This window comes from Pongo abelii, chromosome 5 (assembly GCF_028885655.2).
Source record: "Pongo abelii isolate AG06213 chromosome 5, NHGRI_mPonAbe1-v2.0_pri, whole genome shotgun sequence".
Taxonomy (NCBI): Eukaryota; Metazoa; Chordata; class Mammalia; order Primates; family Hominidae; genus Pongo; species Pongo abelii.
The window spans coordinates 145,158,800-145,182,474 of NC_071990.2; the positions used below are offsets into that span (position 1 = coordinate 145,158,800).

At 40.0% G+C, this 23,675-nt stretch overlaps 1 protein-coding gene and 1 long non-coding RNA gene across 11 annotated transcripts in view; one reads left to right on the forward strand and one right to left on the reverse strand.

The window, feature by feature from the left end:
* PHACTR2 (phosphatase and actin regulator 2) overlaps nt 1-23,675 on the forward strand; it is a 298,625-nt gene that overhangs the window by 64,197 nt on the left and 210,753 nt on the right. The window lies entirely within an intron of this gene.
* Nucleotides 9,187-23,675, reverse strand: part of LOC129060092 (uncharacterized) — an 85,756-nt gene continuing 71,267 nt past the window's right edge. For 5 of the 7 annotated variants that reach the window (XR_008526507.2, XR_008526505.2, XR_008526508.2 and 2 more), the window contains 4 exons: nt 20,537-20,612; nt 15,110-15,285; nt 9,661-9,784; nt 9,187-9,453 (listed from right to left, as the gene is read on the reverse strand). This is a non-coding gene — a long non-coding RNA (uncharacterized LOC129060092). Of the gene's footprint in view, nt 9,454-9,660; nt 9,785-14,967; nt 15,286-20,536; nt 20,613-23,675 lie in introns of those variants that run through there. The other 2 variants (XR_008526511.2, XR_010140364.1) reach the window with 2 other exon arrangements.

The following is a 23,675-nucleotide window of genomic DNA, read 5'->3' on the forward strand; positions in this document are numbered from 1 at the left end:
CATGTTTTTGCAGGGCCAGGCCAATGTTGAGCCTCCTTCTCAGAGGGCTGCTTGCAGGTTTTTGTAGGAGTACAATGCTGGGCTAAGGCACACTAGACTGACACCTAAGAAATCTCATTTAGATGTCAGAATTCGCTTCCTAGGCACTCTTGGGTTAACTGGTTTTATTAGAAAAGCTAAACATATTTCACATATTGGGGAACCCTCTGTCTCTGACTTTGGCAGAGTTCCTTTTATGCCTTTCACGGACATAGGCTTTTTAGTTTTCCAGTCACCAGGGCATTCACTTTGAGATTCATTGCTGAGTAAGTGCCATCTGTGTGGACTCCTGGGTCCCAGATGGTCCTTTGTTTTCTCTCATTGTTCTGCATTGTTACTGTAAGAAAAATACATTCCCGGGCTTTTATGTATTAGCAGTCTTAAAATATTTTGGAATTCAACTCATGCCTTCATTTTCAGTGGAAGGTCTTTTTTGTTTGCTTGTTTGTTGTTTTAAATTTTTAATTATTATTGATACATAATAGTTATACATATGGGTTACATCTGATATTTTGATGCAATCATACAACTTGTAATGACCAAATCAAGGTAATGGAGATATTCATTGCCTCAAGCATTTATCATTTTTTATGTTAGGAACATTCCAATTCCACTCTTTTAGTTATTTTGAAATATAAAATATGATTGTTAACTATAGTCACCTCATTGTGCTACCTAACATTAGTTCCTTTAGTTTTGTTTTCACTCTCGCTCCCCCTCTCCCTAATGGTTTTATGGTTTTGAAGTCATCTGCACCTTGTCCCTCTAACCTTCCCATCTAGTCAGGTTTTCTAATGACATCTTGAGGAAGTTTCTGCTCAATTTTGAGGGCATATTGCCGATCCAGTATTTAGGGACCCACGTGAAGCTCAGTTAATTATTGATTATGAAGACTTATCCTCTCCCTGCCCCTCAAGGCTTTATAAAGCCATGGCTCCTGGAACTAAGGCATCAGCCATTTGTTTTTCCAACCTCATTTCTTGAGCCAGAACTCTCCATTCAAGCAGAGCCTGGCTCTGATTGCTCCTTTCTCATGTGGAGCTCTTTTAGAGACATTACTACATAGGAGCTGTGCATCTGGCCTGGACCTCTGCTTTTGTCCCTTGGGTACAGCAGGATACTGCAGAAACCTCACCCACAGCCTTCAGCTTTTGGCTCCCTTCTCATTTATAGAAATGGTCAACTAGCTTCTTGTGCCTAGCTGTGATTTACCTATTTAATATTTTATCTATCATTGCTATGTGTTTGGAGCAGTGGGGTGTTGTCCAAGTGTGGATTCACCAAACCACCTTGGCCAAAAGTCCAAACTTGTCGGAAGACTGTGTCTGATGGATGTTGCCTTATGTAAGGTCCAGACACCAGGCAATCTGGGTGTGCAGAAAAGTTTCACAGCCTCTGCATTAAGATGTTAAAGAGGGTAAGTGTGGGCCGGGCGCAGTGGCTCATGCCTGTAATCCCAGCACTTTGGGAGGCCGAGGTGGGCGGATCACCCGTGGTCAGGAGTTTGAGACCAGCCTGGCCAACATGGCAAAACCCCGTCTCTACTAAAAATACAAAAACCAGCCAGGCATGGTGGTGCATGCCTGTAATCCCAGCTACTCGGGAGGCTGAGACAGGAGAACTGCTAGAATCCATGAGATGGAGGTTGCAGTGAGCCAAGATTGCACCACTGCACTCCAGCCTGGGTGACAATAGCAAGACTCTGTCTCAAAAAAAAAAAAAAAAAAAAAAAAATACGTGGAAGTAGCTAAACTAATTGAAGACATTTAAAAATGTGTTTACCTCCAACAATTTGCTGTTAAAAAATTATTCAATGACACTTGTTAAAGCACGGTAAGGCAGGTTTTATATGGGACCATTGCAATAGGTATAGGGACAACTGCCATGGGATTTTGCAGTCGGGGAGAGGGATTGGACTCAACTTTGAATATAACAGGGAAAAAAAATTATAGCCAAGGAGCAGTGTATGTTGCTCTGCCTTAAAAAAAAAAAAAAAAAAAAAAAAAAAAAGAGCTATCAGGCACACTCCAAGGACCATGAATAAGGGAAGAGAAGCAAATGTTATCAAGAAATTCAGGAGACCCCTCCCCACACCTTACATCAGAAGAGAAACCTCAAAAGAAGAATAGTTAGGCAGAATAGAAAACATAGTCATGTCAAGTAAGCATTGGCCTAAAATCCACATAGTAGAACATTGGATAAATGTATAATGTTTCTTGCCCAGATCTTCCTGGAAATACTATCTGTTGCAAAACTTTCTCCTATCAACTGTTTTTGGTTAATAGTTCAGGGATTTGGTTTAGTACCTTGGAGAGTTATATATCCAAGCATTTTGCTTGTCAAAACTATTTGATAGCTGTATTTGTAAAAGCAGTGGCTCTAATGTTTTTACAAGAGATTTTCAGCTGGGTGGGGTGGCTCATGCCTGTAATCCCAGCACTTTGGGAGACCGAAGTGGGTGTATCACTTGAGGTCAGGAGTTCAAGACAACCTGGCCAACATGGTGAAACACTGTCTCTACTAAAAATACAAAAAATTAGCTGGGCATGGTGACAGGTGCCTGTAACCCCAGCTATCCAGGAACTGAGGCTCGAGAATCACTTGAACCCGGGAGGCGGAGGTTGCAGTGAGCTGAGATCATGCCACTGCACTCCAGCCTGGTGACAGAGCGAGACTCTGATTCAAAAAAAAAAAAAGAAAAGAAAAGAAGACCCTTTCAGTAGAATCTGTTCCAAAATGAACAGGGAGCAAGCTTTCTCATTGGTAGTCAATATTCTGATTCTTTGGATGAATCAGAAACTCAAAAGTTTGAAATAGTCAGATAGGCCCATCTGAGTATCCAAGAGATCTACTGGACCAAGCAATCTAATTACCTGGACAGTTCACTCTTTTTCTCCTCCATCCTGAGAAACAGAGCCTGATTTTGTAAGAAAAGCTTCCAATCCATCCTCTAAAAGTAAAACTATGCTCTTTTTAGCCTGTGATTTTGGAGTCTCTCTGCCCCTTGGAGTGGTGTTTCTGCTCTTTTTCTCCATAGAATCCATCTGAACTGGCCTTTATCCCCCTGGGCTCGAATTTCAGTTAGGAAAGGCAGAGTATTATTGCCACCTATTGTCATCAGTTCTTCTCTGTGCTTCCAATAAGTGAGAGCTTCTCGTAGGAAAGTTAAGGAGTAATGTGACCCAGTGCACTGGCTCATGCCTGTAATCCCAGCACTTTGGGAGGCAGAGGCGGGTGGATCACCTGCGGTCAGGAGTTCAAGACCAGCCTGATCAACATGGTGAAACCCATCTCTACTGAAAATACAAAAATTAGCCAGGCGTGGTGGTGAGCACCTGTAATCCCAGCTACTCACGAGGCTGAGGCATGAGAATTGCTTGAACCTAGGAGGTGGAGGTTGCAGTGAACCAAGATTGCGCCATTGCATTCCAGCCTAGGCAACAGAGCGAGGCTCTGTCTAAAAAAAAAAAAAAAGAGAAAAAAAAGAAAAGTAAGCAGAACTTTTATAGGAAGCCAAGACATTATCTTCTTTGTTAAAACTGAGAGAGACAGTTGCTAATAGGGTTTTTGTTTTGTTTTTTTTTTCATAGAAAGATGTGCCTGGTGATGCATTTGAAGACTCAGGGCCCCACAGCAACCTTGCTGTTGCCACCTCAGCCAGACAGGCCCGGCATCCCAAACATCATACAACCAACCCCAGGCAAACATTCTCTTAAAAAACCCAGACAGTGAGGGGTTGAGTCCTTCTTTCGAAGGTGGGATCACACTGAGGGTACTTGGATGCAGGTGCTCCAAATTACCCCAGCCTCAAACAAGTTTGTCAAACTCTAGGCAAGCTGAGTATATACTCATGGGAAGGTTAATAAAAATGGGAACAAACCCCATATTTAGAAACATAATGGAGAACATTAGGCTTATCGTTGCCTCTACCATGCTCACAGCATCTCTGGGGCCATTGGAAAGGGCCTGGTGAACATTTTATAACCAGGCATTCCCCAGCTACAGCATATTAATTGTGGGTGTGAATTAAATCAAGGGAGGGAGTGGATTCTCCCTGGAGCTTGAGGAAAATGGTCCACTTACTGTGCTTTTTCACGGTTGCATTGCCCTTCCTCTGATGCTGGGGAGGGACAGAGGAGGGGCAGTGGTGGAGCCAGTTACCAATACAGAGAAATGGGAAGCAGTTATGTCCTCGGCAATGAATGCAGTTTTTGAACAGGGCTTAATTTATAATGGACACTCAACATTAATTTTCTGATTTCTAGACATTTTTCCATGTTGCCCATTTCTTGTTTATCTCTTAGTGGAGATGTTTGAGTATTTACAAGCAAGGCAGGGAGATGATAAGTTCCTAAATACCTAGGGGAATCCTGTGACAAAATAGTATTAAGAATTATTTTCTGCCATTTTATTTTATTTTTATTTTATTGTAAATTGACGAATTATAACTGTATATATTTATGGGGTATGATGTGATATTATGACATATGTGTACAATGTGGGATGATTAAATCCAGCTAATTAACACATCCATCACCACAAATACTTGTCATCTACCATTTTAAATTGCAAAAATGGACTGAAGGACCACAGTCCTTCAACTGAAACCCTTGGAGTCAGTTGTGTTTCAGAATTCAGAATTTTATTTTAGAAAGGTAATAGAAAACATATGCTACTTATTATGAATCACTCCTAGCAGGATCTGGGAAGATTCTTAGAACCTATAATATTAAACATTTCTGTAGCAAACATGATTATTTGCTCTAAGTGGAATAAGTAAGGATTTTTAATAGCATCACATCACTTCAAGTTATGACACTAAATGCATTTTGGAGCGAAACTTACAAAAAACAACAATATTTTTAAAACTTTCTGGATTTTAGACTTGTGAGTAAAGATTAGATTTTATATAAATCACATTGTGAGTTAGGGAGTGCTTAATGGGCTGTCCTTGGAAGCCAGTCAGTATTTATGAAAAAAAAAGTGTGTTTTGAACGACCAATAAAATGAACTTTTGGAACATAATCCATTTGTCATTTAAGGACTAACAGTATTAATAAAAATAACTGAGAGTCACATTTTGAACTGTGGACAAAGCTAATATAAATATATTCATATTAGGCAATAGGTCCTGCCAATAGATGAGACTTCTTAGCTACTCCTTACCCACACCTCAGCTTTGATGATGTATCTTCTCTCTCTGTTACCTTTATTTCCCTGTTATCTCCTCTTTTTTTTCTTAAAAATAGTTAGTTTGTCCTAGATTTTGAGCTTATAACACTCACTCTGGATAGTTGGCAGGTCTTAATCAGGGCAAGTAGATGAGGTATAGAAACCACAGTGATTTCAGTCTTACGGGATCCAAGCAAATTTTAAAAAAATATATAAAGATGATTTTTTTAAATTCGTAGAGTGATATACCTTTAAAATTGTGTGACAGAATTGAAATAACAGGGTTAAAAATCTCAGGTTAAAAATCACTGAGAAATTCAGCTATTATTTGAGGAAAACATTTCTGAACTATCACTGACGTAAATAAAGTGTTTTGTTTAAACAATAAAAGAACCTCATATCTATAGGAAATCCTGAAGTTACATTAAAAACAAAAATACTTAAACCTAGAAGCTGTTACAATGGGAAACTAGACTATAAATAATTTGAGACCGGTGTGTCACTAGGAATTCCAATGGCATAAAGAAATGCTTAATAAACAAATTGCCTTTCAAATGTAGCAACTCTGGGGATATAACCCTATGAACTGTTTTTTAAAACTCTGTCTGTATGAAAGACCTGGAGAGCCTAACTATACTGTGGATTCATTTCATCGTAGGTCCTATGAGGTCATTGTAAATCTTTGTACTATATTTGAGAAAACAGTTGCGCTGTCCCCAGCATCTAATGTCATGACAGTCACAAGGCCTGGCACCTGATTTCTCCAGCACTGTGCTTACCCTTGTGTCCTGACGGCGTAAGCAGTTTTTGGTGTCTTTGAGAGTCATCTTTACACAGCCAAATTAAAGGAAAGAAGTGAAGTAGGGCCTTCCTGTGTTAGTCAGTCTTTCCTGGTCTTCACATTTCTTTAGCCACGGATTATAACCGACTGTAGAATCCCCTAACCTGTTTTGACAGTTCTTTCTTGTATTATTAGTGACATTTGGTGAAAATACTTTGAATTTCTCTGTTAGGATAGGTGAGCAGAAATTCTGCTCAGAAATAGAAGAACTAGTCATGATGAACATAACTAAAATGGAATGGCAATACTCAACTTCCTAATATTTATTTGGAACAGAGATATTAAAGATAGTCTTTATTTTTCAATGTTTTATCTGCTACTCCCTGCCTCCTCCCCTAACAACAACCAAAATGCTTTAAAATTTTAAATTGAAAAGTTGCCCAGTCATTCAGTGATGTCAATGATAAAGGCTGAACCATATTTAGACTAACCCCAAGGAAAGGATAATGTATTGTATTTTTAAATATTCCTTTTTACCTTTTCATGATCAGTGCCTCTTCCTGCTCCTGTTTGCCCTGGCATCTTTTGGAAAGCTCTGTGTTTTGCATAGCATGTGTGCTTTTTTTTCCTGAAATGTGCAACACATTCAACATTGCAGTGATTTTTTCCCCCTCCTTAGCTTAGAGCAGAGGTGGAAACCCCAGGGGATTCAAGTACCCACTTGATAGGCTCAGTCTCTCTTAATCAGCCTGTAATGGAGCTAATGGCTGTTTGTCATCCTTGGAGATATAAATTTCCTGGCGGTGTCTCCTGCAGACAGTGCATGAAGTATGCTCAGTGTGCCAGCAAGGGCTGATAATCAGCAGAAGGACAGGGTGCTTCGTTAGTCAGAAGAGCCAGGGCTTCCCAGCTGCCAGGCTACAGAACTCGCCTCGCCACTCCTGAGACATGGACAACGCCGGTGGGTAAATCAAGCATGAATTCTTCATAGCTGCTGGCTTCCTTTGCAGCCCGCATCCTTTGCTGCAGAAGGTTTGCCTATTTGTTGCTCTCGTTTTGCACTTAAATGTTCAAAACTGAGACGCGTGTAATATGTGAACCCCGATGCATTGTCCACAAGACAATTAGTGTTTACTTTGAAGTTTAGGAACTGGGCATGCAGATTGTATTCCAAATTCACCTTTTGTGAAGACTACTGCTATTTTATTTAGGCTGAAGCAAGTGTGGTGTTTGATTCTTTTGTGCTCGGAGCGGTGGGTGGAAAATGCATACAGTTAGTGAAAAAACTATTACTAAGGGACGGCACAAGGTAGATGGAATTAAGTTAATGAGCTGAGCAAAAATTCTGTATAAATATTACAATATGCACGGTGTAACAGCATAAGAGCTCTTTGGTCTGATGCTTTCATCTTCACGTTAGGATGCAATGTCGAAAATGTTTCGATAGCTTCTGATATTTTAATTTCGGAATAGAGACATTAGTGGTCAATTGTGAACCTTTAAAAATGTATTTATTTTTAATATCTTTACTTGATAACTAGACAGACGGTTGAAGTATGTTAATGTCAATTAAATAATTAGCATAAAATTATCAGGTGGAACTTTTTTCTTTTTACTTTGCTGTATTGAACTTTTAGAGGAGATATACTGTGAGATCATGCCCCATTTCAGTGTTGTCGGCACTCAAGCAGAATTCTCCCAGCTGTGTTATGGATTATCTGTCTCCTGAAGCTCATTAGTTCAGTTACGCAGCTGGTATCAGCTTGAAGGTGATGCTTCCCATGCCTTGAGACACGGTCAGCTCTTCTAAGAGGTTACATCATTTAAAACACATTCTACACTACAAGACCACCCATTGGTGGTGAAACATATTTGTTTATGAAATTGAGCTAGTTCAGTCCTCAGCGCAGGTAGCATAGGCTAGCAGAGATTTTAAAGTCAGCGTGTATTAAGTTCTTTTATGAAATAGCTTACCAGGAACAAAACTCTGTGACTAACATTATTTGGTCATTGCCATTGAAGATATTGAAATAAAGTGGAACAGTATAATATTGGAGATGAAAATGTTAGGGTGGTGGAAGAAATGAAACAAGTGTAAGGATGTGTGAGTAGTAGTAACAGGAGGGAAGCTGGATGCATGTATATGGATTATACCCCCATTCTGGTCATTAAAAAAATGTACTATAGGGCTTGTCATAAAAGCAGGTAGGTATGGTATTCCATGACAAGGCACAATTTGAAGATCAACCAAAAGCTTCTCTAATTACAGCAGTAGAGTGAGTAAAAATTAAATAAATAAACTTAGAATCTCTAATTTAGCCTCATTTAAAACTTCTGCCACCCACAATTTATTATACTGACATTCTGGCAGAATGATCACTTTAATTCAAGTAAATGCCTTTTTAAACTGACTCATATATTTATTTAAAGGCCATTTAAAAAAAGGAAAGAAACTCCTGTGGCAGACTTTATGTAGGCTTAAAAATGCTAAGGGTTATTTTTCTTTTTTGGGTAACTAGAGCTTTGGGGGATGTTTTCACAATCTTTAGTTATGTTATTAAATGCAATTAATAAAATACCTCTGCTCTTGATGAGTTTAAGATTATTTAAACACTGTGGAGAGTGGCTTGTAGAGTAGCAATTTCTATATCATTTCAAATTTTAGGTGTAATCTCAAATATAGCCATACATACCTTTGAATAGAATAACAGGTTTTAAATCACATAATTTGAATGTTTCAGAAATAGCGTGTTTCTTATAATGGCTTATAATTGGCTGTCAGTGATCACTTTTCATGGTAATTTTTTGATGAGGTAAGCAGCCTCTCTTACAGGAGGAAAATGTAAACATCCATTACATACACACATTGCAATACATTGTATTGACTGTAAGGGAAGCATTTAAGATAGAACTGGTAGGTGGCAAAAAAAAAAAAATCTGAAAAATCTGAAATAACTTGGAGCACTACAGTTTCTCCAATTTAATTTAAAGAAGATAATGATGTTGAGTATTTGCCTAAATTTTTCTAATCAGAAATGGGTTGAGGCCCTGGATTTCAGAGCTAGTAGTTTAGAGCTGGGCACTGGTACTGACAACTGGATCATTAGTTTCAAGGAGCCAGGCCTTCTTCCAGCAAGGCTTTCTGTGTGGGAGTTTGGATAATTGACAGGCAGAAGCACAGCAATGGGTCCACACAAGTTGAATGTCCCTCATTTATTCAAGTCACATAGAACGCCGCATCAGGATATCTGTGCATGGTTTCTGTTGTTAACAAGTAAAGAAAGATGAGCTGCTTGGCACTCCGGCCCTTTTGGTGGGTGTGTGTACATTTCAGCTATCATGGCATTGTGAATCTGTCCTTTCTCTCCTTAGCAGCAAAGAGCTGACATTCCTACTATCTCGGAGAAGGAGACATCCCTTCCCCATAATTGCTGGCTTCTGTATTCCTTTAAAAGCTTTTCCTGGAATAACAATAAAATATTTATCAAACTGTGTGTGTGGAATATGTCAGGGCAATTTTAGCAATATCTAAAATTTTCTTCTTTTTTTTTCAAATAGCTATTTCTTCTTAGAAGTTATATAACAAGTCGAATAGATGGTGCTTTAGAATGGCACACCTGTGACTACAAGCACCATCAGCGTTTTGCCAGTACCACTATCCTCCTTACCTCCATCAAGTGGTTCTCATGAATGAATTGTGATAAGACATTCAGAGGCAAAGTTGATTGGTGTGTGATTTTTATCTGAAACACAATTTTTGAAATGTAATCCCATATTCTACAGTGCAGAGTACTGTAAAACAAACAAAAAAAATTCTGCAGAATTTATTGTGTTGGGTTTTCCCTACTTGATATCAAGATATTTCAGTTACCATGTGTGGGTTGAAAGAGCCACACTCATTTGGAGGGGAGGTGGCAGCTGCTGAGAGCCCCTGAGCCTTCACCGTGCATTCTAGCTCAGGAGTTCAAAGGCTTTTGACCATTGATGTGCATTCATTGAGTTTGAGAAGGTCACAGTCTGCCAGCTCCCTGCAAAACAGACTCGAGAGTTATTTGGAGCCAGACTGAGGAAGGGTTTGGAGTGGAGTAGTCGAGAACATCAGATAATTTTAGGTGAACGTTGGCTCTGCCACCTGTCATCCCAGTGACTGTGAACAAGTAATAGAAACTCTATACATTTAATTTTCTCATTGGTAAGGGGTGACAATAATGGTACCCATCTCATAGGATTGCTATGAAGAGAAAATAAGATAACTCCTGTAAAGCTTTTGGTACAATGGCTGGCATATGGCAACATACAATGCATGTTGGCGTTTTAGAGAGCCATCAAAAGATTGAAGCAGGTTGCTTTATGAATAAATAAATACATGCTCCAGGAGCATAGCTCTGAAAGTGGTGTGGATGACAGTATGGGAAAGTGAGCAATTCTGAGCAAAGAGACTAGTCAAGTGGCTGTCTCAGAAAGTAGAGTTGGAAATTAATGTGGGTGGTGCAATGGGTGTGGGGTTGGGGGATGCATTGGATATGCATCAGCAGAGCACGACGAGTGGATATGGAGGCAGGGAGAACTGCAGCAGTCAAAGGAGACCCTGGAGGTTTCTAGTTAGAGAATTTAAGACAATCGTCCTGCACTACTGAACACAAAATGAGTTTTAAGAGAAAGACAGTGAGTTCCATTTTGACATTGTTGGGTTTGAAATACCTTGTGTGTTGCCCACTAGCCATAGTAGTTGGTTCACTGATGACTTTTTAATCCACTTAAAGGATTAAAAAGGATTCCTGCCCCCTCTCCCTCCAGTCTGTGGGAGATCCTATGGGATGGTATAGAGAAAGGAAACTTTCAAATGCTTCATCTTTTTTTATAGGTGGAAATAAGACCAGGCAAAGCGGAACATGCTCCTAAGCATTGAAATAATTAGGGTAAAGGCCAGGCTGTTACATAAGAAAATGTAAGCACGAAGACATTTCATTTCAAGCTGGTTCAAAACCTTAGCAGCCCAGGTTGTCATGCCAAAGTTCCTGAACAGCTAAAGATGGTGACTCAGGAGAAGGGTTACCTAATGGGGCAGAGATCCAATAAGAATGCATATGTTTTGAAAGAGGTTGCTTTCTAGAATATATGACTATGTTTGCAAACTCTATTTTATGCAATTAAAATTTTGTTTCCTCTAATTCTCCACTTTCATGATCTCTTGGTCTTACTATCTATATTTTGTTAACATGATACTTTTTAGAAATTTATTAATGTTATATATACACACACACATACATAATATGTACACATGCATTTGCATGTGTATTGTTAATATATATAACTATGTGTGGATTCTTTAATTAGGGGATTGTCAGCCTTGATGTAGGGGAATGTAATGTTGCTAGCTCTTCTAAAAAACTTGATAAAAAATTGGAACGGATTTTCTTTTAAATTAAAAAAGAAACTCATTCTTATCCTCTGAAATGCCCCTTATGTTGTAAAGATTATTATTTAACATTTTATTAACTACCAAGCAAATTACAGTATTTTCCTTTGAATTTATTGTGAAACCCATTGTGCTATTTTAGCATTTTATGTTTCACAAAATAAATATTCTTAGAAGCATCCAGGATTCATGTAAATATATTTTTCTTTTTCTTTTTTTTGAGACGGAGTCTTGCTCTGTCGCCCAGGAATGCAGTGGCGCAATCTCGGCTCACTGCAAGCTCCGCCTCCCGAGTTCACACCATTCTCCTGCCTCAGCCTCCCGAGTAGCTGGGACTACAGGCGCCTGCCACCATGCCTGGCTAATTTTTATATTTTTAGTAGAGACGGGGTTTCACCGTGTTAGCCAGGATGGTCTCAGTCTCCTGACCTCGTGATCCACCCGCCTCGGCCTTCCGAAGTGCTGGGATTACAGGCGTGAGCCACCTCGCCCGGCCCGTGTAAAGATATTTTTCTAAGCAAAAACTTAAAATTTGATAAATAATTTGTTTTTTGGAGCATCTGTTTTCAAAATGCTAGTATTACCAAAATAATTGATTTAAAATAAAAATGCCAAAAGGAAAAATAAGTTCATATATAAACATAAAAGTACTGTGAAAGTGGGACTAAATTTTCTTCCTAGTTTTCCTCTAATAGTGTAGTGACTGTGACCTCCTGAGAGTAAACTGACAGTCATGGCCCAAGAGTGTGCAGAAGCAGGACAAAGTCTTTGTTTCTGAAATGGAGTTTTTACTTTTGTTTCAGGATCACTGGAATTTGTTCTGAGTGTCTCTTTCTTTGCAACCACTCATCTTTCCAAAGGCAGAATGAATTGTGATTTTTCTGTATCACCAAGGTGAAATAGAAATGCTTGTCAAATGGCTTCTGTCGAGAACAACTGTTAGAAAAGATATAAAGCACAAGCAAAAATGCATTTTGGTGATAGAGAGAGGAATCAGTAATCAACATTTTCTAAATTATACACCATTCCATATTAATTCCACAGGTTATTAAATAAACTCCCCACCCCACCTCTACACACAAAGAATTTAGCATTCAGGCAATTTTAAGAATTGTTGAGTTTAACAGCATTCAACAGGTTTCTTAGCATGTTAAGAAACATGCTGAGGCCGGGCGTGGTGGCTCACATCTGTGATCTCAGCACTTGGGGAGGCCAAGGCGGGCAGATCACAAGGTCAGGAGTTCGAGACCAGCCTGACCAACATAGTGAAACCCCCATCTCTACTAAAAATACAAAAATTAGCCAGGTGTGGTGGCACATGCGTGTAGTCCCAGCTACTTGGATGCCTGAGGCAGGAGAATCGCTTGAACCCGGGAGGCAGAGGTTGCAGTGAGCCGAGACCACGCCATTGCACTCCAGCCTGGGTGACAGAGTGAGACTCCATCCCAAAAAAGAAAGATGCTGATAGAATTGGCATATAATTTCCTGTGGGTGCTAATATTTGTTGTGAATTCCTAAGATGGAATATAGAATGCAGCATTTCCCAATCATATTAACCTCAGTTTCTCCAGGGGATACCTAGTTACAAGGTAGATAACTCCAATTTGGAATGCACTGTTAAGATCCCTTCATTCGCAGCTTCACTTTCCATTTTTACCTTATTCTTCCTCTCCGGAGTTCTTCTCAACTTCCTGTTTCCAAATATAGGAAGCCATTTTTGGTAACTAGCAAAGTTACCAAGAAGTTACTTTTGGTAAGTAACTTTTAACATGGATATTTAATTTCTAAACAATCAAGCATTGATACTTCCATAAGTATGTACATTTCATGTACATGAAATTCCATTGCACATGTACATGAATATGTACATTTCATGATACTTCCATAAGTATCAGTGCTTGATTGTTTAGAAATTAAATATCTGTGTCATCTATGTCCAGGATTTCTCTTCTCTTTCCTTGCCTCTAACCTTTCACTGCTCATAAACATCACCATCAGATGAAGTAAAGAAGGAAAGGGAGCTAGGCCTCGAACCTGCTTTGGAAAGGAGTGGAATTCAATGACACCTATGAGATTGGGGGTCATGCACAGATTTTATCTATCCAAATGTAACAATTCACATGAAATATTAAAAATAGATGATGTAAGATGTTATATGTAAAAAGTCAACTTCAAAGTTCTATTTTTGTAAATCAGGTACCAAGAACATATATAACAAAGGCAAATCATATTTAGCTAAATGTCAAATGTCTTAAAAGGAAGGAACCTTACTTTTTTGAGTGTCCATTATGTCCTAGGCATCAAGTTAGGTATTTTACACATGTTACATCATTAATACTTGCATTCACCCTGTAAGTAAATATTATCTCCCCCAAGTTACACATAAGTAGCTGAGGCTAAGAGCTCACCCAATAAATAAGCCGGTAATTTATAAACTTGAATCCAGCCTTTTGTAACAATAGAAAAATTCAACTCATCATTTTTCATGTTGTCTTACTGCTTTAAGAGTGGGGATTCTTGGTCTTTGTGTTTTCCATAGCATTGAGCACAGTGCTTGGGCTGTAGTAAGTGTATAGTAAATGTTTGTTGAATTAAGTCAACAAACATTTAATGACATTTAATTAAGTTGGAGCAATTTTTTAAAAAGCAAATTAATTTGTAAATATCAGTGTCATATGATCTTATTATACATCTGAATACCCTCTTGGATAGAAGTTAGTATATGGATAAGACAAAATATAGTTGTGAAGTGTTTCTTTCATAAACATTCATAAATTTATGACAATTTATAAAATAGAATGCTTTTTGATAGAGCCCACCTATGAAATCTGTTACCACTGAAAAAAATTATTCAAAATTTTCATTTGAAGGATGTGATAATATTAGAGTCATTAACAAAAATTATGGAAAGAGCCTTCCCCATATGTTTTTAATGATATTTAAATGAAATGCAGACACACCTTTCTGGAACATGAAAGAATTTTACTTTTTCTCTCTTCTTCTTCCAGAGAGATCATGATTAGAGGGAAGACCACAGACTACCTGTGCCTTTGTCTCATCTGACCACACCTGTGCCTGAATAGTCCTTTTTCTTTCACTAGCATTGCTAACACGTTACATTCCACATGACTCTTTCCAAACTCTGTATTACTCTGTGAACCACTACAGGATTTGACAAACACACAGTGAAACAATAATCTCATTTAAATTTTGATATCTATGTCAGGAGAAGCCATAGTTTCAAAGTTTCAGTTTCAGGTTTCAGAGCTATGGTTTCAAAGTTTCAGGGTTTCCTACCATTTGGTATGAAGTATCTGTGTAATTGTTTTTATAGGTAGCTCTTTTATTATTTTTATAGATAATTCCCAAAATCCAGCTATCTCCCCAAAACTATTTTGAATTTTTTTCACATAAACCAATTTTTTCCAAATATTTAATCTTCTAATTAGGAATAGTGATTGAAGTTGTGCCTCAGGACTGGACTTTAGAATCATGATTTCCTTTCTTAGACCTGAATCATTCAGTCCCGGCACAGCATTTATACCTTTACAGGTGTCAAGTTCAAATCCTTATATTTATTGTTATTAGTAATGATTATATTTGACTTATTAACCTTTATCTTCTGTTATTTTCCATGTATCCTCTACATCTACCAGTCTGTTCCACTGTCTGTTCTGTATCCACAAAAGCATTTGTACCTTCATTGTTGCTGTTCTTCCCACCTAGAACGCCTTCTCCTCCTTGCCATTCAGTCATTAATTCATCCGTACATCCTGGTGATGTTTCCTGGTCACCCACTCTGTGCCACGCAATGTCCCAGTTAGTGCGGATATGAGAGAATGAAACAGAACTTCTGTCAGCATGCTCCTTCCTTCTAGTAGAGAAAGCAAAATTAGTAATGAATAGACAAAATGCTTGGGGTTGTGATTAGTGCTGCTAAGTTAATCAACTGGTATTTGGATAGAGAATGAGGTTGGGGTGGAGGCTACTCCAGACTCAGTAGTCAGAGAAAGCTTCCTGAGGAGGTGGCATGCAGGCTGAGGCCTAAGGAATGAAAAGGAATCAGCCACGTGAGAGCCAGAGTCAAAATGTGTCAAGCTGAGTGGCCGGCAAACACACACGCCCCCAGACAGGACGTTGACTGCGATGTCTGAGCAACAAGGCCAGTGTGGCTGGGGCCTGATGAGCGGTAGGTGCCTCAGACCAATCAGGGAGGGTCTTGAGGCTTGGCCTCTGCCTACCAGCTTTCAGGAGCCTTTGAAGGCTTTTATGAGACTGGGAAGAATGGACTGGAAAGAAGCAAGAGTGGAAGCTCCTAAGAATGAAATCCTCTTAGAAGGCTCTTGATGGAGGTGGTGGCAGTGGGGAAGGGGAGAGGAAATTTACTGCAATCCCAGCCCTGTGTCAAGGCCCAGCACATATCCCATCTTACAAGGTCTTCCCAACTGTCTCCAAGCCCTGAATTTTCTCATGGCGCTGATGGCATTCAACACCCAGTTTTGTACTTACTGGAAGTTCATCTGAGATTACTCTCCAGTTGAGTCTTCCCTTCCCAACCAGATTTAAAAGTCTTGAGGGCAGATGCCACATCATAGACATCTTTGATGTCTTCCAAAGAGTTAGAGTGGTCATTCTCAACTCTAGCTACTCATTAGAATCACCTGGAAATCTTTTAAATACCCATCTCTGTGCCCCACCCTAGACAAATTCAGTCAGGGACTTTGGAGAGGGGTCAGGACATTGGTATTTGTTTAAAAGCTCCCCACTATATTCTAATGAGCCATGAGGGTGACAACCACTGTTAGAGTCCTCTCTCTTTCTCTCTTTTTCTTCCCCTTTCTCTCCCTCCTTCCTCCCTCCAGTCTAGCAGGCCAGTCTAGCTGAGATTTTGTGCTTGGGAATTATCTGCTTCCAGGTGAGATGTGAGGCTGTGAGATAAATGAGACCTCCAAGGAAATGGCTGAGAAAAGAGCAGAGATGAAATACTGCTTCCAGGCAATGTATCAGGATAGGAACAAAGGAAACTGAAGCCAAACTTTCTATAATCCATCCTTCTGGAGTCTGTAGACTGGATCAAAGAAGGTAGTTACGGAGAGACTTAGTCACCTACTTCCTAATCAGGAAGGTTGGTTTCTCTTCCAACATCTTACAAGCAAATTAAATACTAAAAGTGAAGATTCACAACAGTGGCAAAAACTATTTCTGAAGAGACTACATGTGAAATTTAACTAAAAAGACATGTTAAACATATCTTGTCAAATTCTATATAACAGAAGAGGTACATTATTAGACCCCCAAATAGCACTGCTATGATTTAATCATCACTAACTGTATCTGTACCAAGAGGCTGGGTCAGAGCCACGATTAGACATCGATGCTATATTTGCTGTATCCATGTGACTTGCCACCGGCGCCCTGCTTTTTAGTGATAGAGAAATAGGTCCTGTTCCACCTTGTACTTCCTGCTCCAAACACACACACACACACACACACACACACACACACACGCACACTCCAGAATGAGTTTCAGATCATTTTAAATTGATAGTGACCTTAAATATTAAAGCCTAGGGATGCTTTGATAACTTGCTTTTCTGGTGTTTTGGTTAATAAATGGTGTTTTTTACAACAAGGTTAATACATGCCTTCTAATAGAAACAGCGCAATTTAGTAAAACCATCTTTTATAATGTTTGACTTAACTACCTCACATGGTCATAAACATCACTTGAGAAAGTGTCAGTGACAGAGGGTTTTAAACCCCAAATGTTTATACAAGTGAAGCATCTAGTATTGGGAGGAACCACCAGGGACTGGCAGGGGAGGCTGGGGGGGATGGGGGTTGAATGTTTCCCTAACTGCCCCTCCTGCTCCAGCCCCCACCATTTCTCCCCAGACCTCACTTGCATGTCCCATACTGCCATATTGCAAAGCCTCCTCCTTGTCTTAGCCTCAGCTCAAGTGTCCCCACTTGCTCCAAACCATCCTCAACTCCTCTGGATAGAATGAGTGTTCTCACTCCTCTCCTCTCCTCTCCTCTCCGAAAACTCTCTTCTACCCCTATTGGAACACGTAGCAGATGTACCATCATGCTGCTTCACGCGCTCCTTAAGAACAGGGCCATGTCTCCTTCTTGAGCCTTATACTGAGTATAGTACCAGGCAGAGGAGGTGTGTTCCATAAGCAGGCAAATGAATACACTAGCTGAAATCAAGCCTGAGCTGTCTCTTTTATTGTGTGCTACTACTTATATAGAAACTGAATTAATTCTTACTGGAATTGAATGCTGTGGCCATATGCAATTTAATATGAGCAGCAGTTCTTCAACTGAGGAGCCCGTTAGAATCACTTGTGCAATTAAAATCTTCCTGCCTGTCTGTCCATCCATCCATCCATCCATCCATCTACCTACCTGCTTACCTACCTATCATCTATTTTTCTGTCTACCTATCATCGATCAAGAGCCATACCAGCCCCACTCCAGACCTACTAATTCAGAATCTCCCATGGGAAGAAAGGGGTACTTTTAGGAAATGTTTCACAGATGATTCCTCTGTACTCCCCTGGTGAGACCCATTATCGGTCTAAGAAACATATAATGAAGCCACTCAGACAAAATGGGTTTCTACTGTTTTGTGTGCTATTAAGATACTTGCTTATTGCCAGTGTGAAAGCACATTATTATTAGAATGCTAAAGATCTTGTGCCATGCACAAAAATGCTCTGAAATACCCTATTGAAGGGTACACAGTGTTGACCTGTACACAAAGAAGCATCTTTCTTTGAGACTGTTGCATGGGAATGGTGGTGCATTCTGTTTTCTCTCCCTCCACTTACTGTGGAAAGGGACTCAGTAGCTTTTGTATCATTAACTGAGACTTGCTTAAAACTGTACACCCAACTTGTCTTTAATTTACCACCTGCTGCATGCCTCTGCACTTCACATCCTGGGTCTTATTTTCTTAGTAAGGGAAATTTGGCAACCCTCCATTTTTAAAGCAGCTTGACTTGGGGCATTTTTAATAAGGGGGTAAAAAGAAATATAGCCAGTCCCAAACTTTGAGAGTGGTCAGTATGGTATAAAGAGTGAAAATATCTTAGGTTCCCTGTGCGAGATTCTATAGTCTTCACAGCGCCGATCATGCTTGCTTGTGGTACTTACAGAACATGTCAATCGGTGGGGGGGCCAGTTCGTTTGCTCAAACAATAAGCATTTCACAACATTCATTAACCTTAGGGTCACTTTTTTAAGTTAAGGAAGTTCAAAGACATTTGTTTAAATAACTGTATGACTGTGACGATAGTTGAAAAAAGCCAGATAGTTGAAAATTAAAGCCAACTTTGTTTAAAATCCAGACTTTGTGGAAAGCCAGGAGCTCTGCAGCATACACTTAGAATAAAGCTCCAGCTTTAACTTCTAAATATCCTGGCTTATGTCAGTCTTTTTGTCACAGCCCTAATGCTGCATAAACAAAGGTGTCTCTTATATACTAACAGATGTGGGCTTTGTCTTTAGCCGTCTCAGGGAAGGTTTTCATGGAACCTTGAAGCTACAAAAACTCCCAAAGTACCCTTGAGTACCTGGGTTACTGTAAAACAAAATCATGTCCCACAAAATTATGTTTTAAATGCAGGGCTAGTAAGAAATGAAGTTTTTTTTAAAAAAAAATGCTGTACATACTTCACCAAATTCCTGTCATCTTCAAAAATGCTTACAAATATAGCTGGTTTCTCACAGTTCTCCGGTGAATTATGTAAACACTTCAAATCATCAGTTCTGCTTTTATAGATATGAAACTAAGGCAGAGAAGTTTATTTATTTATTTTTTCAGAGAGCAGCCTCATGCACAGCTTAACTGCACATAAAAAATGTTGCCCTGACATATAAAATCCATGTCTGCTTGAGTATATGCTTGGCCATCGGCCAACCCACAAGGCATAGGCCATGCCAAATGTGATTTCCATTGACTTTTATGCAGGGGGAAAGCCAGGCACAGTTTACCCTTTGGGATGCATGCAATATTGTTTTTAGGGAAATGTGGTTGTATTTGTCCTGGCCTCAAAGGCTGTCTCACTGGGGGACAGGCTTTGGTCACAGTTTTGGTCACAAAACACAACTGTCCCCATCAGTTATGTTGAAGCTCTCTGTACTAGGATATGCAACCAGGTGATCAAGGATTGGAAATCAGCTGGAAATTCCAATAGAGGCTCATTAATTAGTGGAGCCCACATATGCAGGGCATATACTTATATGGCAGGTGGGCAGCAGATGGGGGACAGTGCAAATCTCCAGGAAAAGAACAAGAGCAGGATCATTAAAGAAGCCTTAGCATTTTCACACAGGGACTGAGCTTGGAAATCCAGTTTCAGAGAATGGATTGGAGGATTGGGTAGGGAATGTGGACAGATTATAGGGAGAGACCAAGATAGACACCTGGCTTATGAAACGGGTCTACAGAAAACATCAGGAGGCCCCCACAGGTTTCATTCTGGCTTCTTCAGTTTGGTGTGAATTGACAACAAAGGAAACTCAGGAGGGCGCGAATGAGTTCCTGTGGATCCCCAGCACTCTCAGGCCTCCTCGGTGCAGAAGGGCAAATCCTTCCCATAGTTCCTGCCTCTCTCTGTAGAGTAGCACAGGACTTGGGAAGCCAGCAGCTACAAGGAAGCTCACCTGTCAAGCACTAACACTTTATTTTAATTTGTATTTTGCATGAGAATCATTAAATTGCAACTCTTTCTTATACTTAATCACATTTACTGGCTTTCTCAAATTGAACATACCCCAACCCTTGAATAGTGTGGGATTGTGCAAAGGAATGGAATTAGAGTTCGAAAAGAAGAATGCAGTTCCTGGCTGAGCCTGTTCTACCTGCTGGTATGGGGCCTTGGGCATATCCATGAGCCTCACTTTCCTCATCTGTAGTTTAGGGTTGATTGTTTTTGGCTTGAGCAGTAAGTATTATGTAACATAGATTCATTTCGCACCTACATGGACTGTAAATCTGTGTGAACATTAGCTCATTTCTTCCTCTCAGCTACCTCCCAAGGTGACCACTTGGCCCTAGGTCCCCCTGCTCTGGCTCCCTGAGTTCCTGCCTTGCTCACCTCTCACATTTTGCTCACCTCTCACATTGTGCACTTGCTTCTGGCAGCTCCCATCTCCCTCCTTCTAATCTGCTGTTTTCTTCTTTTTGTGTGTCTGGGAAACCAAATAATCAAGAGTGTTATCCTTTTGTTCAAAATGATAGTACACAGACCCCACTGAGGCCCTGAGTAGTGTATGATTCACTTGTGTGGGCTGGAGTTTGTGAATTTTTTACATTTATTCGGGCTGAGTTGCAGTTCAGTTGATTTCCTGGTTCTTGACATAATGGAGGTGGACAGCTAGGTTACATCTTTTAATGTTTCCTCATCATCCAATTTAGAAACCTCCAGAGATCCTGCCCAAACCTGAGGATAAAATTCAAGCCCAAAACGTCACACAAGACCCCTGTGTCACCAGCACTGTCACCACCTCTGGTCATGTAGTCGTGGGTCCCAGCTCCCCAGACTCTTCCTCTCATCCCAAGTACTGTGTCTTCCTGCTGCTTTGCTTGGCAATGTGCTGTTCTCCTCGCCTATATCTGGTCTCCCCACTGGCCAGGAAACTGCTCAAGGGCAATGTTACCTTACCGTTGGTTTCCTTAGTCCTACCCAAGATGTGGCACACAGTAAGTGTTTAATGCATGCTGGCTGACTCACTGCTTCTGCCATTGTTACCAAGCTACAGAATGTTCTATAGAGCACAATGATGTATATAGACCATCTCATTACATAGATTTTAAAAATATTTAAGGAGAAAAGGACAGTTTAGAGAAATGTAGCCAAATGCAAACGATGCAAAATGCAGCTTAATGAGGTTAGTAAAAATCCTTATCAACCCAGAAAAGTCCTTGTGAACCTTGATTTTTTTGTGTGTGTGTTTGACTGACATTAAACCAAATTTAGAATTTAAAAATATATATTTTGTAGGGATTCCTTGCAGGAGAAGATAGAACATGTAATAATTACAGTAACAAGTGTATTGAATTTGGTTATCTCATGAAGGAAGATGTACCATATACTTTAAAAAAATGTTCTCAAAGAAGATTTGATTATATCAAAGGCATAAGACCTGTGAAACTTGGCCCTAAGTTGAGGAGTAGAAAGAAGCCAGCCTTCACCTAAAGAAGGCTCAGTCTAATGACATTGTTTATCCATTTGCTTTGAACCTTTCAGATTACCTTCCCTAACACTGATGTCAAATATGCCAGTGAAGAGTTTGAATAAAATGTTTTCATGAAATGTGAGAGTGGAAAAAAGCAATTTTTAAAAATAGCATATTTTTAGACATGATTTAGTATATGTATTTTAAACTAAATTAATAAATTAAATATTATTATAGGAAAAAAGCCAAATTACCTTCCCTAGAAAAAGAAATTATTTTCAAACTCCTAAAATGTATTAGTATATTTAAATTGTCCCTTGCTCTTAATATATGGAGGGAGAAAAAACTGTCATCATAATACCCAAATGAAGGCCCATGTGAGCAGATCACTTGAAGTCAGGAGTTCAAGACCAGCCTGGCCAACATGGTGAAACCCCGTCGCTACTAAATATACAAAAATTAGCCAGGCATGGTGGTGCATGCCTGTAGTCTCAGCTACCCGGGAGGCTGAGGCAGGAGAATCACTTGAGCTCAGAAGGAGAAGGTTGCAGTGAGCCAAGATCATGCCACCGCACTCCAGCATGGGCGACAGAGTGAGACTCTGACTTGAAATAATAATAATAGTAATAATAATAATAATACCTAAATGAGAGAGAAATAATTCTGAGCTATTGTTGAAAATCAGTTCATGGGAGTACAGCATACAAAGTTGGTTTTATTTTTATAAAAACATTTTGTGTGTGCATAGAGCAATGCTCAATCCCTGAAGAATAAAAGGAAGAATAAAAGGGGAATTTTTATATTTTACTCTAGATTTTTCTATTTTTGGTTTTGTTTGTACAGTCATTGTGTCCTGCTTTAAAAGCCAATAAATTATGTTTTAATCAGTTAACTGGAGAGCGGCACATATTATATTGTCTGACCATGTATGATGCGCAATATTCTGGGTTCACTCAGAGCACCCCCATAATCAGTTGCTAATGACATGGGTCCCTACCCCAGAGTAACTTGGGGTGAGTGATATGAAGCCCCTGCCTTCCCACCCACTCCCCACCCCGCCCCAATGTAAGCTATTATTGAACTTGTTTCTTTGTTAATTAGAACTAGCTCTGAAATCTTGTTAATTTTTTTGTTGTTGTTTTTTAGACAGTGTTGCTCTTTTGCCCAGGCTGGAGTGCAGTGACCCAATCTCGGCTCACTACAACCTCTGCCCCCTGGGTTGAAGCAATTCTCCTGCCTCAGCTTCCCGAGTAGCTGGGATTACAGGTGCCCGCCACCACACCCAACTAATTTTTGTATTTTTAGTAGAGACGGGGTTTCCCCCTGTTGGCCAGGCTGGTCTCAAACTCCTGACCTCAGGTGATCCACCCGCCTTGGCCTCCTAAAGTGCTAGGATTACAGGCGTGAGCCACCGTGCCTGGCCAAAATCTTGTTAATTCTTATGACCAAGACACAGTCATAATTACTAATTCATATTCACACAATATCACCACAACATGGACATTTCAACTAGATTTTCTTCCACCTTCCTAAGTTGAGGACAGACTTGAGGCCAAAATCAGCAATTTGGGATTATATCACCACTCTTTTTTAATGTTGTGGGAAGCAGTTTATTTTCATGGTATGCAGCTTTTTTCACATGGCTAAATTTCACCCTGTGTCTGTTTGGGTGGGGATGTGTGTTCAAACTGCCCTTGAGGAGCTCCAGGCCTAAAGCTGGGACCCCAGGGTTGCCCTGGATCAGGTGAGGTGTTGTTAGAGAGGCTGAGTGTGTAAAGGCTTGGCCAGGAATGGTAAAGTTGCATTTGTCCTTATGCCTGCAAGCTGAGTACAGTGCCAGAAATCAGAGATGGAGACCACAGCAAAGAGCTGATAAAGTATAGTCAAGGAGGCTGGGAACGGTGCCTCACACCTGTAATCCCAGAACTTTGGGAGGCCGAGGCGGGCAGATCATGTGAGGTCAGGAGTTCGAGACCAGCCTGGTCATCATGGTGAAAACCTGTATCTACTGAAAATACAAAAATTAGCTGAGCGTGGTGGTGCATGCCTGTAATCCCAGCTGCTGGGGAGGCTGAG